The sequence below is a fragment of the Ambystoma mexicanum genome, chromosome 3q (assembly GCF_040938575.1).
Source record: "Ambystoma mexicanum isolate Mex_15411 chromosome 3q, UKY_AmexF1_1, whole genome shotgun sequence".
NCBI classification, from domain to species: Eukaryota; Metazoa; Chordata; class Amphibia; order Caudata; family Ambystomatidae; genus Ambystoma; species Ambystoma mexicanum.
This window is the reverse complement of record NC_090926.1, coordinates 1,227,913,668-1,227,926,769: the sequence shown is the minus strand read 5'-3', so window position 1 is coordinate 1,227,926,769 and position 13,102 is coordinate 1,227,913,668. Positions and strand designations below refer to the sequence as shown.

Sequence of the window (13,102 nt, the reverse complement as noted above, 5' to 3'; positions counted from 1 at the left end):
TTATGTTAAAGTGTTTCTTGTGTTTTACTTTGCACGGCAAACCAGGTTTGCCTCCTTTGTTCACTACCTTTTGTTGGGCTTCTGCCCAGAAGCCCTCCTCTAGGCGCCTGTGTGTCTAGGTGGGCTGAATGTGAAGAAGGGGTGTAGTCACCCCCTGCACAGGGGATCCTAGGAAACCCAAGTCGCACTTTGCCATGATTGGCTGAGGTGGTTGTCTGGGCCGGACAACCCCCCTGCTGTGTGATTGACAGCCAGGCTGTGTGAAAGGGGGATTTTCGCATAAAAGGCAGGTCACTTAGTCTAGAAGACAGAGTCGCCATTGGAACTACAAGGAACCGAAGAGAAGCAGACAAGAAGTCGACTGCTGCAACTATCCCGTCCCGGTGAAGCCCTGCTGCAGGCCTGAGCTATCTACCCTTCAACGACCAGAGAAGATCCAGTCCGGAGTCTTCTTCCCTTGAGCTTGGTGGGGATAACCAGCTCATCTTCTACAGCCAGAGGATCCTCTTCGTGGTCGAAATCGCTGCACACAGCTGTAGTGGTCCAGATAGCCATCTGAAGAGCCTCTCCTGTTTTTAAGGAGCGCACCTTTTATTCACAGTCGCTGATGCTGGCTTCAGCCCTGTGTGGTGTAGACCCCTCCAGACGTCCTCCTTCGGATCGAAGTTCCAGGAACCGAGGGTCTGCAGGAAACTACCAGGAACAACTGCTGTGGCACCAGCTTCTTCCTTGAATAAGGTACTGTGTTCAGCTCGAGGAATTTGAGTGAATCCCTTTTTCTTCGTATCCAAGGCTTCCCCTTGTCTTCCCTCCTTTTTATAACTTTTGTTTCCTCTGTTGACAATATGTAAGTACTCCTGGCTCTGCTGAATCGTGAACTACCTGACTGTGTGATCCTCGACAACAGGAACCTGGTTCCACTTGACACTGGCTCCGGCCTATTGACTTTTGAATTTCTGTCTAAGTGTGTTCTCTGATTCTGTCTGCCTTGACAAAAGTATTGCCTATGATTTTTGCCCCCAACTCTCTCTGGGTATCTCAGGTGCTAAGTGTGTTTTTGCCCCAGTAACATTTCTTGCTGCGGATACGCATTTCTTTAGTAAGACCGAACTTTCATTACTGTCAAAAAGTGATCGCAAATGTATTCCCGGTAACGTCTTTTGTTCCATAACACCGGAACGCTAAAACACAGGGTATAACGTACAAAATGAATTGGTTAGTTGTAGTATATTTTACGTGTGGTTTTCGAATTAATAGAAGAACAAGTTACTTCTTACCTTGTAACGTTTTTTCGACGGGATGTTCCTCCGACGTATTCCTCATCTTAGATTCAGGGCCTTAGATATCTCCTTCCAGCTCTGCTGGCCTCGGAATTTTTTTTCTCTAGGGGGCGCTACGCATCGACGTCCTCCGAGTCGATGTCCCTCGACAGCCGCCGTATCGACGTCGACGTCATCCCGCCTATAAAGGCCGCGCGCAGCGTCCGTTGCTCAGTTCCGTTTTGTAGCCCACAATAATACTTTCTGGACTAACTAATCACCCTGAAGGAGCGTAAGCTGCAACAACAAGGGAAGTAGAACTGCGGGGATGGATGGGAGGGTCGATGAGGAATACGTCGGAGGAACATCCCGTCGAAAGAACGTTACAAGGTAAGAAGTAACTTGTTCTTCGAAGGGATTGTGTCCTCCGACGTATTCCTCATCTTAGATAGGCTCCCATAGCAGTATTCTATTATCGGAGGAGGGAGTACTGACTTCACGCTGTCTTCTATTGATGAATAGAATGCAGTACAGCCCTTCCAAACCTAGTCTCTTGACTGGAGGAGGAATCCAAATTGTAAAAACGTGTAAAGGTATGGACAGACGACCATGTAGCGGCCGCACATATGTCCTTAACCGGCACGCCTCTTTTGAGGGCCGATGAAGCTGCAATACCTCTGGTCGAATGAGCCCTAAGTTTTGAGGGGGCTCTTTCCCTGCCAGTTTATAACATTCCAGAATGGCTAGAATGATCCATCTGGAAATGGTCTGCTTAGTTATTGGTAACCCCAGCTTGTGACCTGCGTAACCTACAAACAGCTGGTCTGCCTGTCTTATCCTGGCTAGTCTACTGATGTAAAAACTTAAAGCCCTCCTAGGGTCTAGCCTGTGTAACCTCTCTTCCTCTTTCCCCGGGTGAGGAGGAGGATAGAAAGATGGTAGGGTAATGTTCTGAGTGATATGGAATTCAGAAACCACCTTTGGGAGGAAATTAGGCTTCACTTGCAGGACAACTTTGTCTTTGTGAAATATTGTGTGAGGGGGTTTACAAGAAAGAGCTTGTAATTCGCTCACCCTTCTAGCAGATGTAAGTGCTATTAATAAAACAGTTTTAAGGGTAAGGAATCTTAACAAACAAGAATGGAGAGGTTCGAAAGGTGTACCCATCAGGAAAGTTAGTACTAAGTTTAAATCCCATAGGGGAATTTGGAATGGTCTTGGGGGATAAACATTGGTTAACCCCTTTAGAAACTGTATTACCAAGGGTAATTTGAAATAGGATGGTTCTTCCGCAGTACGCTTAAAGATGGATAGCGCTGCGAGATAGCCCTTAATGGTGCCAACTTGAAGGTCTGAATTTGCCAAATGTAGTAGGAAGGACAAAACCATTGGTGTACCACATGAGAAAGGGTCGATATTCTGTTCTCTACACCAGCTGCAAAATCTGTTCCAACGGCAGCGGTATAAAGACTTTGTTGCTGGCCTCCTTGCCGAAAGCAACACCTCCATAACATCATCAGGGAGGTCCCAATCCTTGTACCTCAGCCTTTCAGAAGCCAAGCGTGAAGGTTGAGGGTTTTGATGTCTGGATGGAGAACCTGACCTCCCTTCTGTGAGAGTAGGTTCTCTCTGAGTGGAAGTCGAATTGGAGGGCAGATGGACAAGTCTAGAAGGTCCAGGTACCACGTTCTCCTGGCCCAATCCGGCGCAATTAGGATCATGGTTCTCCGGAATCTTCTCAACCTCCTGATCATTTGAGGAATGACAGGGACCGGTGGGAACGCGTACAGAAGCCGAAACTCCCAGTCCACTATGAACGCGTCTCCCAGAGCTCCTCTCGGGGGAAATTCCCTTGAGCAGAACAGGTCGCATTTCCTGTTTAGGCTGGTGGCGAACAGATCTACCTGAGGGGTTCCCCAATGGGCGAAGATCTCTTGAAGGACTTCCTGAGCTAGCTCCCACTCGTGGGAGACTGTGTTCTGCCTGCTCAGAGCGTCCGCTGTCAAGTTCTTCTCTCTGGCTAGGTGAACTGCCGATAGAGAGATTCCTTCTTGGATTGCCCAAAACCAGAGCTGCATCGCCTCTCTGCACAGGGGTAGTGATCCTACGCCTCCTCTTTTGTTGAGGTAATGCATGGCCACCGTGTTGTCCGTCATTATCAGGACGTTCTTCCCTTGTACAGCTGGCAGGAACGCCTTCATCGCAAGTCTGATGGCTCTCAGCTCTAACAGGTTGATATGTAGTCTGGACTCCGATGGAGACCAACGACCGCTGATGGTCAAGTCGTTGGCGTGGGCTCCCCACCCCGTGAGTGAGGCATCCGTGACTACTGTTATCTCCGGCCAGGGTTGCCAAAACTGTTCTCCTTTCAGAATGTTCTCCTGACAGGCCCACCACTGAAGGTCTCGAGCCACCCTGCCGGGAACCTGAAGAAGATCTGTCATTCTCCCTGAGAATTGTGATCACAGAGTCCTCAGTGCCCACTGGAGGGATCTCATTCTCAGGCGAGCCTCTGGCACTAGGAAAATGCAGGATGCCATGAGGCCTAGCAACCTCAAAAAGTCGAAGGCTGGGAGACGTTGGGCATGTTGGAACTTGGTAACCATCTGTAGAATATCTTGAGCCCTCACCTCTGGTGGTGAGGCTTTTCCCAGGGAAGTGTCCAGGATCGCTCCTATGAACTGGAGTCTCTGCGATGGTATCATTTGTGACTTCTTTAAATTGAGGGAGAAGCCCAGTCTGTGAAGGAAGTGGCACACGTGATTTAGCTGGATCTGAGCTTGTTCCGGAGAAACAGCCCTGATCAACCAATCGTCCAGGTAGGGGTAGACGTGAATCCCTTCCCTCCTTAGACTTGCAGCCACTACCGACATTAACTTGGTGAAGACCCTCGGGGCGGAGGTCAGCCCAAATGGCAGCACTCGAAATTGATAGTGAGAGTTGCCAATTGCGAACCTCAGGTATTTCCTGTGTTTGAGATGGATAGGCACATGGAAATAAGCGTCCTGAAGGTCCAGAGATACCAACCAGTCCTGGAACTGAAGGGCCTGGAGGATCTGAGAAAGAGTGACCATCTTGAATTTGTCTTTTCTGAGGAATTTGTTCAATTCTCGCAAGTCCAAGATGGGTCTCAGTCCTCCGTCTTTCTTTGGAATGAGAAAGTAAGGGGAGTACCAGCCCTTGTTCCTCTCCGCTACAGGTACCGGTTCTATGGCACCTTTCTCTAGCAGGTCCCAAATTTCATGCAAGAGGAGCGGATCTGGAGCTTTCAGAGAGCTGATCCCCGGTGGATGACTCTGAGGTATACGTAGGAAAGGCAGGCAGTAACCTTGGGCAACTGTTTCCAATGCCCAAGCATCTGACGTGATAGTCTGCCATACCGCCAGATGTTGAGTCAACCTGCCTCCTACAGGTGTCCTGTGAGGGAAGTCCTCAGAGTGGTTTTGGGGCGGCTGATGCAGATGCCGATGGTAAAGAGGTACCTGCTGTTGCTGCGGCTTTTGAATATCTACCCCGTCCACTTCGGGTAGTTCTTCTTTGTCCCCTTTGAGCCGGTCGTCCTCTACCTCTTCCGAATGCGGAGTAGAAGCGAAAGGACTTGCCCCTCGCAGAGGTTCCTGTGGGACGAAAAGGAGTCTGACGGATTGCAGCTCCTAGGGATTTTGCGGCTGCTTTTGAAGTTTGCAGTTTTTCTAAACTGTCATCTGCCTTTTTCCCGAACAAAGAAGAGCCATCGAATGGCATGTTCAAGAGCCTGGCTTCCACATCTCGGGCAAAACCAGACGTTCTCAACCAAGCGAATCTCCTGGTTGATGTACTTGCCGCCATTGCTCTGCTGATACTGTCAGCCGAATCAATGCCCGTCTGGAGGGATTCGCACATAGCATCTTTACCGTCCTGTATAATATTCAGGAACGCATCCCTTTCTTCTCCCTCCGGGATGCAGTCAGCCGCTGTAGAAGCACACTCCCAAAGTGTATGGCTGAACCTAGCAAGGGTGCAAGTAGCATTAACAGATTTTAACGCCATGCTACATGCTGAAAAGACTTTCTTTGCCATAGCATCATATTTTCTATCGTCCCTGTCCTGTGGGACGGTAGGATAAGCCGTCTTGACATCGGTAGAGGATGCTGCCTGTACCACCAGACTTTCTGGGGATGGGTGTTTAGACAAAAACTCTGGGTATGTAGAAGATACCCTGTACTTTGTAGACAGTGTTTTATTTACTGCTGGTACTACATCTGGGGTTTCCCAGTTTGTCATGATCTTTCTCTGAAGAGCTTTATGAAAAGGCACCACAGGATCCTCCTGTGGGCCTTTGTCAAGAATATCCGTGAGGTCATCTTGTTGGAAAGATTGTGAAGGTGCAGACCACCCCATGAACTCTGTGATCCTGGCCATTAAGGCTTTATAGGGGGTTTCAGCATGCTCCCCCGTGTCTGGCTTAGCAAACTCCACCTCAGGGGAAGTGTCTAAGCCACTTGCCTCATGTAAGGAATCATGAAGATCCTTTAACCTGCGCTCTTCAGAGGAAAATTCCACTCTAATTGGGGTTACAGGTCCCTGCAACTCAAATGTGTCTTCCTGTTCAGACAATTCACCCTCTTCCAAAATTGAGGACATAGTTCTCAATTGTTCTGAACTCATAAAGGGAGTAAATCCCATTTCCAAGGCAGAGGGTGCCGAACTTGTCATTATCGGCCTCGAAAACGTCGATGTCGTCGACGCCGACGTCGAAGGCTTCGAGCGTGGCGTCGAAAACAAAGGCGGAGGCCTCGAAGACCTCGACAGAATTGGAATTCTACTCGACAATCTCGAAGCCATCGACGTCGAGGACCTGGGGATAGTCACTGGGTGTGTCGTAACCGTGACTTTTCTTGGCGTCGACGCCAGTGTCGAAGCTGGCGTCGAGTCGACAGACCCGTGTGTCGAGGGTCCCTTCGACAACGGCGTCGAAGACATCGACCTCGACGTCGACGGAACCCTCGTCGACGGCGTCGACGGAACCTTCGAGGAAGGTTTGGAGGTCATAGTCCTACTCGAGGGTTCGAGACGCGCTCGAGAGGTTTCCTTCGCCGGGTACTGCGACTCGCAGCGTTTTTGACCTTCGGTTCTTTCGACCAGAGCATCGCTCTCGGCAGTCTTCGAGGGGGTCGAGGCCGCTTTCTCGAAGACGCTCATCATATTTTTTCGGAATTCCTCCCATTCAGCCCAGGAACTATGTTTCGTGGGGCAAGGGATTCTTTTTGGCGAAACAGAGGAAGAGGAAGACGGAGAAGGGGATCTTCAATGTCTCCTCTTCGAGTGCTTCGATCTCGAGGAGTGATGAGACCCTCTCCGAGACCTGGAGCGCGAATGGTGACGAGGAGACCAATGTCTCGACTTCGTCGACGAAGAAGAAGCTTTAAAAGTCTTACCTTTCTCCAGCTTCCCCCTACGCTCCTTCAGGGCCTTAGCTGTCATGGACATACAGTCCTCGCATTCCGAACAATGGTGTTCAGCTCCCAAACACCACAGACAAACTCTGTGAGGGTCAGTCAACAACATCTTTTTCCCACAATCTCGGCATTTCTTGAAGCCGGATCGAGGAGTTGTCGGTTCCGACGAGGAAGCCATCGAGTACGGATCGAATGACTCGAGGTAAATAGGATTAATCTGACTAAGAACTGAGCAACGGTATTCCGAGGCACTGAGTAAGCGCGGAAAAACGGAACTGAGCAACGGACGCTGCGCGCGGCCTTTATAGGCAGGATGACGTCGACGTCGATACGGCGGCTGTCGAGGGACATCGACTCGGAGGACGTCGACGCGCAGCGCCCCCTAGAGAAAAAATTTTCCGAGGCCAGCAGAGCTGGAAGGAGATATCTAAGGCCCTGAATCTAAGATGAGGAATACGTCGGAGGACACAATCCCTTCGAAGTGTCGTGTTTATAACAAATGGTTTAAAAAATAAATGTACTTATATTCTTTACCTGAAACCTTCAGTCAGTGTTTGCTTGAGTCACAGTAATTGTGGTCCCTTTGTGTATTCCCTGCTACTGCTCATATACTCTTGAGATAAGCCTGGCTGCTCCGCTACTGCTACCACTTTAACATAGTAGCACAGGCTTGTACCAAAAGTAAAACTTTTATTGCCACCTGTAGTCTCAATTGTGTGTAGTGGTCCCTAAGGACACTGCACAGGATTCTGCCTAACACTGGTGTACAGCGGTGAGGATTTGGAAGTAGAGTGATTACACTTAGAGTGCTGCTATTGCTTGGGATCAACCAACCACAAGGCTAACACCACTAATTCTATTTAACTAAGAAATCATGTCAAATATGGAAAACTACACTGAAGAGGGACTCTTGAACTACACTGCTGAGGTTTTGAGAACCATGTGTAGGGAGAGGAGTCTCTCTGGTAAAGGAAAGAAATCTGAATTGATTGCAATGTTAATGGGAAAACAAAGTCTGGAAGGTGGGTCAGAAGGGCCTACCCCTCCAGCAAATGTGGATACTGATGTTTCTGATTTTGAGAGCGTTCATTTTGAAGAAGTAGATGAGTCCTTGTTGGGAAACCCTACAACTCCTTTGCCTGCTCAGGAAGCACAACCTCCGTCCACAGGGACCCACACAGGTCCTATACTTACTCCTGAATTTATTGCACTTGAGAAAATGAGACTTGAATTGGAAGTGAAACTTGCTGATGCACAAACTGCCATGAAACATCAAGAGTTAAGGCTCAGAGAAATGGAGCTGAATCATGAACTAGAGATGAAGAGATTGTCTGTGGAAAATGCTTTTCTCCCAGAGTCTTCTAGGTCTTCCAGCCCTAAGAGACCCCGTATGCCAAAGGAAATGATTAGTATGTATGAGACTAAACTTGATGTTTTGGATTGGTTAGCAATGTTTGAGTACAATCATGGGATTCAAGGTATCTCAGGGAATCAGCTGATTCCCTGGCTTTTCTCTAGGCTTCCCCCTGTTGCAAGTGATGCTGTAATGGAGTTGGGGGAAGGAGGATAAGCAGGATTATGAGTGTGTGAAGCTAGCATTAATATCTAGATTTGGGAAGACCCCTTCCCAGTATCTTAAGAGGTTTAGAAACCTCAAAAAGCATGATGGTACCCCTAGGGCTACCTTGGTGTGTGAATGTTTGAAAAACTTAGATGGTTGGGTTAAGGGTTACAAAGTGAACACTTATGAAGGTTTGAGGAATCTTGTAATGTTGGAGTCTATTTTTGATGTCTGCTCCCCTGAGCTTAGACAGCACTTGGCTGATTCAAAGGAGATAGATCCTAGGAAGTTAGCTAAGGCTGCTGACTTGTGGGTTGCCAACAGGGCTACTCACAAGGATTCTGGGGCAACTCAGAAGAAGGATGAGGGAATGCAGCCAAAGAAAGACCTCCAAGAGAATTCCAATACCTCCCATCCAGAGGAGGTCCCCAAACATAACCAGGGTAAGCCACAAGGGAAACCAAATAGGGCTAGTGTACCTCCTGGTGCCAAACCAGAGTTAGGTCAGGACAGACCCCCATTCCAGAGAGCATTTGGTAAATGCTTTAGTTGTGGGTCAACTGACCATATGAGAGGAGATCCCAGATGCAAGGGTAACCCTGCAGGGATCAGTACTACCTCCTTAGCCTTCTCCCCTGAGGGAGAAGTACAGATGGCTAGTGCCCTCTTTCACTTGTTTGCTGAAGAACCTTTGGCTCTTCAAGCAACTGTATCCTTAAAGTACAAGAGTCTGGGTAAGAGACCACATAGTGATGTGTATGACTCCATTCCTGAAAACTCTAGGGAGTATTATGTGGACAGTGTTCTTGTCAATAGCCATGACAGCCCTGCCATGAGAGACACTGGGGCCAGCAGAAAAGCTGTGGACGAAAGATTTTTCAGGCCTGAGGATGTTGCTAAGGCACCCAAAGGCCCCACCAAACTTGCTGGAGGCCCTGTCCAAGTGGTTCCTATTCTACCAGCTCTCATTCAGTATAATAACATGACAGTGAGGATCCCTGTCAGTATTCAGAGTGAGGTGCCTGGGAGAGTCCTTTTGGGGAATGATCTAAAAACTCTAGGAGTAGTATCCAGTACCCCCAGGCCTCCCAGTATGTAGAAGCAGAACCAAACCAACTTGGCTAGAGAGGCCACCTTAAGGGACCACTCTGAGCCTGTGGGATCCTCTACAGAGAACCCCACTACAAGCCCTGAGGCTAGTATGTTAGGGAAATGGGAGCCCAAACCAAGCTCCATCATTGTTTGCCCAGTTTTAAAATCTCTGACTCCCGCTGCTTCTGAGGAAGAGGTGGATAGACCAACTGGACCCCCCTCTAGGCCAAAGAGAACTGGTAATTCTCAGTGCTGGTGGAAAACCAGAAAAGACAAGTCTAAGGCCAAAAACCTTCAGACTGTTGGACCTTCTACAGAAGACTCCAACTCAAATCCTAATGTTAAGAGCAAAACTCCTAAAGTAGGTAAGGTTAGATCTAAAAGGAAGGGGAAGCATGTACCTTGCTTATCCCCAGCCCCTCCAACCAAGATACCTGAGACCCAACCTGCTCCCCAAAGAGAGGTGGTGAGGAAACCGAGGAAACCTGGAGGCCCCTCTAGATCTAAGGGAATCCTTTATAAGGACCCCATGAAAAAGCCTATCACAGGTTCAGGAGTTGTACCAACCTCTGAGGGACTGGTCAACCAGATTCCCTATAGATTCAAAAAGAAAGATGTCTCTCATAGGGTGTGTAGGTCATATAGCTTACAAAGGAAAACCTTTGATTGTAACATTGAGCACAGAGCAGGAAGTCACCACAAAAATGCTGATGGTCTCTCTAGGATGTTTGTAACCGCCTAGAGGTATGAGAACCATCCAGGAGTGGATTAAATCCTCCTGTCCCTTGGTCTGCGGGGCGTGGGGGAAGTGTTAGGGAGAATTCTCATTCCATGGCTAATTTCCCTTACCTAGTGAGTCCCCCAGCAGCTTTGCTGGATCTCTGGAGTTTATTTTTCCACTTGGTAAGAGTGTACCCCTTTCTTTCCACTCTTACCCGTGTTTTACCATGTGTATTTCCTCTATTTTTGTGATTGTGGACTCGGGAGTACACCACTTCAGTAGCCCCCTTCTTTTGTGTGTTACACAGCACCTTCAGTGCAGTGACACAGGGTTGTCTTTTAGACTTCCCACCGACTCCATTTCTAAGGCTGACTACTGTCCCCCAGAAAAGGGTAAAGTTGTCATTAACTTTACTTATTCATTTAAACCACAGATCCAGTACACCCCATCTTACATGGAGTACTGGAAAGGGTTCAATGTTAGCCCTTGTTATCTGTACCTCCTAGAGCATTGTTTCGCTCTTTTAACATTTAGACTTGGATGGTGGCAGTGGTATCTACCCTAACTTTTGTACCGCGATTATAGATAACGTGGTATTGTTTTAGGCTATTATATTAGCCTCGAACTTAAACCCGCTTGACCTATGCTTTTTCTTTTGGCTCCGGTTGGGTTTATTTGCCATTCCTTTTTGTTAAAGTCCTTTTGTATTTTACTTTGCGGGGCAAACCAGGTTTGCCTCCTTTGTTCACTACCTTTTGGCGGGCTTCTGCCCAGAAGCCCTCCTCTAGGCGCCTGGGTGTCTAGATGGGGTGATTGTGAGGGAGGGGTGTAGTCACCCCCTCCACAGGGTATCCTAGGAAACCCAAGTCACACTTTGCCATGATTGGCTGAGGTGGATGTCCGGGCCGGACCGGACAACCCCCCTGCTGCGTGATTGACAGCCAGGCTGTGTGAATGGAGGATTTTCACATAAAAGGCAGGTCTCTTGGTCTAGAAGACAGAGTCGCCACTGGAACTACAAGGAACCGAAGAGAAGCGGACAAGAAGTTGACTGCTGCAACTATCCCGTCCCGGTGAAGCCCTGCTGCAGTGCTGAGCTATCTACCCTTCAACGACCAGAGAAGAACCAGTCCAGAGTCTTCTTCCCTTGAGCTTGGTGGGGATAACCAGCTCATCTTCTACAGCCAAAGGATCATCTTCGTGGTCGAAATCGCTGCACACTGCTGTAGTGGTCCAGATAGCCATCTGAAGAGCCTCTCCTGTTTTTAAGGAGCGCAACTTTTATTCACAGTCGCTGCTGCCGGCTTCAGCCCTGTGTGGTGCAGACCCCTCCAGACGTCCTCCTTCGGATCGAAGTTCCAGGAACCGAGGGTCTGCAGGAAACTACCAGGAACAACTGCTGTGGCACCATCTTCGTCCTTGAATAAGGTACTGTGTTCTGCTCGAGGAATTTGAGTGAATCCCTTTTTCTTCGTCTCCAAGGCTTGCCCTTCTCTTCCCTCCTTCTTATAACTTTTGCTTCCTCTGTTGACAATATCTAAGTACTCCTGGCTCCGCCAAATCGTGAATTATCTGACTGTGTGATCCTCGACAACAGGAACCCGGTTCCACTTGAGACTGGTTCAGGCCTATTGACTTTTGAATTTCTGTCTAAGAGTGTTCTCTGATTCTGTCTGCCTTGACAAAAGTATTGCCTATGATTTTTGCCCCCAACTCTCTCTGGGTATCTCAGGTGCTAAGTGTATTTTTGCCACGGTAACATTTCTTGCCGAGGATACGCGTTTCTTTAGTAAGACCGAACTGTCATTACTGTCAAAAAGTGATCGCAAGTGTATTCCCGGTAACGTCTTTTGTTCCATAACACCGACCCGCTAAAACACAGGGTACTTACCTTGAAGTATACCGTACAAAATGAATTGGTTAGTTGTAGTATATTTTACGTGTGGTTTTCGAATTAATAGAAGTGTCGTGTTTATAACAAATCGTTTAAAAAATAAATGTACTTATATTTTTTACCTGAAACCTTGAGTCAGTGTTTGCTTGAGTCACAGTAATTGTGGTCCCTTTGTATAATCCCTGCTACTGCTCATATACTCTTGAGATAAGCCTGGCTGCTCCGCTACTGCTACCACTTTAACATAGTAGTACAGGCTTGTACCAAAGGTAAAACTTGTATTGCCACCTATAGTCTTAATTGTGTGTAGTGCTCCCTAAGGGCACTGCACAAGATTCTGCCTAACACCGAGAGGCAGAGGCGGCGCCGCTACTGTGGGACGGCAGGTGCCATGACCGGAACTGTCGGGGCAGGATGCAGCGCCTGAGGGCAGATTTCCCTAAAAAGTCCTTTAAATTACCCGCTCATGGGATCAGAGTTCATGAGACTATAAAATTTCCCAAAAAAGGCATCCTCCGCCGAGACCTTAGACATTGGAATGGGCAGTGGCTGCTCATGAGGGGCATAACCCCCCAAACGTAGTGAGGAGGGTTGCCAAGCGGGCCCTCCACCAACCGGGTCTACGAAGACCAATGGGGGAGATGTAGGAGGAAGCGAGACCGAATGTGGTAGTGGCATCCGAGCACGCCAGTCGTAAGGGGAGCGGAACAGACTCACACTGTCCCGTCGATAGTGTGGGTGTGAAGGAAGAATCCAAAATGGCCTCCGTAGACCACACGGGAAGGCCCGTCACTTTAAGAACATCTGAGGAGAACTGCATCACATGTGGCGATGAGGCAGGTGATTCCACAGACTGGTCAGGGGACTTGAACAAAACTTTAGACTTGACACAAGGATACTCAGCAGAGCCGGTACTATGGGGACTTGGAAATTTACTGGACTTCCTGTCCCTTGAATTAGCCTCAAAAAGAGGAGCCTCGGCAAAGCCGGTAACAGAGGTGTTATGGTCAGTGACCTCTCCCTATGCCCCCTCAACAGAACCGGTAACACTGCAAGCGCGGGAAAGTTGAGGAATCCACCTCACAGACAAGACCTTAACAGGTCTCTCAGTTCTGTTGGTACACACCGTAGCCTCAA

The 13,102-nt window shown here is 48.5% G+C and overlaps 1 protein-coding gene across 2 annotated transcripts in view; it reads right to left on the bottom strand.

The window, feature by feature from the left end:
• LOC138447793 (tetraspanin-1-like) overlaps positions 1-13,102 on the bottom strand; it is an 861,729-nt gene that overhangs the window by 57,803 nt on the left and 790,824 nt on the right. The gene's annotated exons all lie outside the window — the stretch shown is intronic.